The sequence below is a fragment of the Saccostrea cucullata genome, unplaced genomic scaffold (genome assembly GCF_032062105.1).
Source record: "Saccostrea cucullata isolate Sc308-1 unplaced genomic scaffold, CSIRO_AGI_Scuc_v1 ctg6581, whole genome shotgun sequence".
Lineage (NCBI taxonomy): Eukaryota > Metazoa > Mollusca > Bivalvia > Ostreida > Ostreidae > Saccostrea > Saccostrea cuccullata.
The window spans coordinates 6052-10691 of NW_026928436.1; the positions used below are offsets into that span (position 1 = coordinate 6052).

The 4640-nt window shown below is 33.0% G+C and overlaps 1 pseudogene; it reads right to left on the bottom strand.

The window, feature by feature from the left end:
• Positions 1-364: 364 nt before the first annotated feature.
• LOC134277562 (uncharacterized) lies at positions 365-2275 on the bottom strand (annotated as a pseudogene).
• Between the last annotated feature and the right edge of the window lie 2365 nt (positions 2276-4640).

The window sequence follows — 4640 nt, forward strand, 5'->3', positions numbered from 1 at the left end:
TAGTAAAGGAAGTACGCTAAATAATGTTAATGTAACTCGTGAAAATGGTGAGGGGTAACAATAGGTTACAACCCACCTGAGCTGTAGACTCCGGACGGGACAGAGTCGTCAGACGTCTGTGTCAATCCAGGGTATAATCACAACTGGCTTAATATGGTAGTAAATCAGCTGATTGACGTTTCAAATATTTGAATCCCGATACCGAACTATTTTATAAACCTATATTACTACATTCCTCCCCGTTTTAATAAGTCCCGGGATATGGCTCAAATCAGAACATCCGACTTAATGCCATTTAAATATAAAAGCAGTATACTGTACAAATATATACAATTTTAAAAATAATTACACTATAAAATCAACATTACATTTTTAAAGCATCTTTGAAGTCTGATAGTGAAATGTCATTTCCAATTCCGGTCAAATGTACCCCATCTCTTTTAAAAAGTGTTCTGTTTTCCAATGAATTCTATGATGAAATATCACTTTCTCTCCTCTTCTTTCCATGAATGATCCTAATTCTCTATTAATTATGGTTTTCTTGTTTTCTCCCTCCCAGACTTCAATTTTGCCCCAGACTCTTCTTGACAACAGTTCAGAATAAATAAAAATTGTATCTGGAAAATTCTCCATGTATAAAGAAATGTCATTTTTCATTTTGGTTATGAGAGGAAGAGGACTTGAAAAAGAGATGTCATTAGATCCTAACTGAATTATAATAATGCTTGGGATTACTGTACAGCAGGAAATTAACTCGCGGAGTTAATTTTCGCTATTTTCGCGGAAAAAGAAATTCCGCGAATTCAAAATACAGTGAATAATTCTTTTAAAGATTTCTAAAGATAAATTGAAGTTTTATATTTTCTGAGAATATAGATATAGATCGACTGTTTTTATAATCAAGCGAATGTATGGATCAATTACAAACTCGTAGTTGTTGGTGTTTTTAAAGCTTATTAATTTTTAAATAAATTTCTATTGCTAACGATTAATTTTGCCATCTAGTAGTCGTGCGATGTAATTATTTAATACAACAAGCTTGTTTAATTTCTCCCGTGCGTGCCTTTAATCAAGGCACTTACGTAGTAAACAGGGTAACGACAATAAATTAACTTCAATTATGTGATTAAATTTCAACATTTTGACTACGGTATATTTTTTTTTCTGATTTGGCCCCGGAAATAAAAAAAAATCTGAGAGCGTACATGTAACATAATTTTGACTTCAAATCGGGATCAGTCTGGTGTTTCGTTATAATTCAATGGGGATCAAAAAAGACACAATGTATACATGTAGATTTGACTTTCTTGTCTGATATGCGTGATATACATGTACAGACTTTCGTAAGATAGAGACAGTAAATTATTCATTCACATAATATATACCTAAAGAAAAATGCTTGCAAGTACTGTTTAAGAAATTTATGATTTTTCCTTTCCGCGAATTCAAACGACCGCGATTTGCTCGAAATTGGACAAATCGCGATCTTTTCCGACCGCGATTTTAACCTACTGTACAGTATATCTTTTGTAGCAGAGTGAAGAGTTTCTGTAAGTGAAGACCATTTCATGCCTCTTATTCCATGCCACTTAATGTTGCAATTTTGTAAACCTAAGTCAGTAGAGTGGATGCCAAGAAATCTTTGATGGGCCCAATGAATAATTGAGGATCCTATTATGAGTATGTCTTTCTTTTTTGTAAGTTCACAATTTTGTAGAACCTCAGCAGGAGGGCTGCTTATATCCAACAGAATACTGCGTATTTTCCAGTGTAACAAACTTGTAAAGTTTTGAGCAGGATAAGGAGACTTTGGTAATGACTGATGTTGATCGGTTGTATCTAAGTAACATTTTATTTGTACTAGGTCATCTTCTTGCTAAATTGTTCCTAAACATGCAGACAATTTTTCGCTTGAATTTATAAATGATATCACATTTACTTTGTTGAATCTGTTGATTAAATTAGATATTTTTTCAACCCAAATTTGACCATGAATGTTAGTATCATATCTACAGTATGTGGGTTCATCAAAATGTTCTTTTTCTATATGCAGCCTCAAAAACCTTTCCTGACCAAAACCTAATTCACATGTCCAACATGATGTCTTTGGATAAAGAAACCAAGGAATATGTTCTTGAATAACATGTCGTCTGTCATGTGTAAACTTCGAGTTACAAACCCGGCACTTTTTCCCTTTTTTACCTAAAGTGGAACCTTGCACATGGTTTGGTTCTTCTTCATAGTCAGGTACAAAATGATCTCCTAAGTCTGACATTTCTAAAACAATTGTACTTTACATTTAATGCAAGTTACTCTTACATGTAATATATAAATTTATGAAAATTTTAATTTTCCTGACACTTGTAGATTTTTGATATATTATCATACAGACATAAACCAGTAAAATGAAATAAATATACACTTTAAAAAAATGTTAATTTATCTTTTAATTATTTGTTTCTTTGTTTTGTTTTTATTTATATATAAAACATTAAAAACAGTTATTAAAGTTGATAAAACATGTTAGATATTAATTCACATACACTTCTGCTTATTTAATCTTGAACATAGTCAAATAAGTAAAGGGGTCTTTGTCTTGTCCTTTGACCTCTTTTAACCTGTTCATTTTCTGTAGAAAGAGAACTTGAAGCAGTATTGGGGTTTTGATGATGCATCAGAACATCCGACGCATTATCCCTAGCAAAAAGGTTTGCAACATCTGACATCATATCATCAGATTCAGATGTTGTAGCTGAGGAAGGACAATTTCTATGCTTCAAAGACCCATTATTCTGATTGAAAAATTTATTCCTGAATCTTTTTTACTCAGCCGGGATGATCTAGATCTTTACAGAGTTTAATACGGTCATGGTGTATTACAGATTCTCTGTTTTTCTTATCAATGATCTTAAACAAAACAGGAGATTTGACCTCAGTTATGATATATGGACCCTTCCAAGGAGACTTTAATTTTGAACTTTGACCCAGTTTTGTAGCTGAATCAATTTTTAGTACAACATCTCCTACATTGTATGTACTTTGGTAAAAATTGGTTTCAAAGTATCGCTTTTGTCTATTTTGGGCTTTACAAATATTTTCTCTTGCAATTTGATGACATTCTGTAATATTAGACCTCAAATCTTGAAAGTATTCAGGGATCTCTTTCTCAGAGTTGTTCAAGTTGTATGTACCAAGTATCAAGTCTATAGGTTGGGTTGTCTCCCTTCCTAAAAACATAAAATTTGGTGTAAACTGAGTTTGACTATTTTCAGTAGCTCTAATAGCACCTGCAATTTGTTGTAAATTGAGGTCCCATTCATGTTGTTTGTCTTTTAAATAACATCGAATACTCTGTAGTTCTAAACGGTTGTATCTTTCAACTTGACCGTTAGACTGAGGATTGTAGGGTGTTGTCCTAGTTTTAGCTATTTGTAATAGCTGACACAATTTTTGCATAAGTACACCATCAACATTTTTACCCTGGTCAGAATGTAACTCTGTTGGACAACCATACCGAGATATAAAATTATCAACCACAGCTTTTGCTACTGTTTCAGAATGTTGGTTGGTATTTGGACAATTTCTAACCATTTTGTAAATTGATCAATGATCATCAAGATGTATTTGTTTCCATTTTTGGTTACAGGAAGAGGCCCCAGTATGTCAATGTGTACACGATGAAGAGGATAACCTGCATGATATTGACCTAGAGCAGCCTTACCTTTGATGTTGGGCTTTTTATTCCTGTTACATACACTACAATTTCCAACAAAAAGTTTGGAATCTTGTAACATACTATACCAAATTGAGCATTATTTCAATTTTTCATAAGTCTTTGTTTGACCTAAAAGTCCTGCTGTTTTGCAGTCATGACAATGTTTCAATATTTCCGGTTGCATATTTTTTGGAACTACAAACAAATATCTTGGATTAATATGATCTTCCCACAAGTAATATAGAAGACCATCTTTTAGGTGTAACAGAGATTCACTTGACCAAAGATATCTAACACTGGGACTACTTAATGAAAACACTTTCTGAGATGGTTTTATCCCAGACTCTATCCAAGACTTGACCTTGTAAATATCACTATCTTCATTTTGATTTTTGTTTAATTCCTCTCAGTCAAAAATATCTGACAAACCGAGAGCAATTTCATCAACACTGTCAACTGATCTTATTGTCAAAGGAGTAACATATCTATATCATTCTCAAAAGTTGCCCACTGTTGCTTTGCTCGAGTGCAAAAATGGCACCCAACACAAGATAATTGACCCAGTTCTATTCCAGGTCTATATTCATTACAAAGATCTACACTATCTGGTATTCTGGAAAGGGCATCTGCATTACTATGGTTTTTCCCTCGTCTATGTTGTAAAATGATGTTATATTGTGACAATTCCTCAATCCATCTTGCTAGTTGAACTTCAATGTTTTTGAAATTTAAGAGCCATATCAAACTATTGTGGTCGGTTCTTAGAATAAAGGTATTACCCAACGCAAAATGTCTGAACTGTCTTGTAAATGTAATAATTGCCAAGAGTTCTTTTCGAGTGGTACAATATTTTCTTTGGGATGGTGTTAATACCTTGCTAGCAAAACTTACAATTTGTTCTTTACCATTTTGTGTTTGACATAAT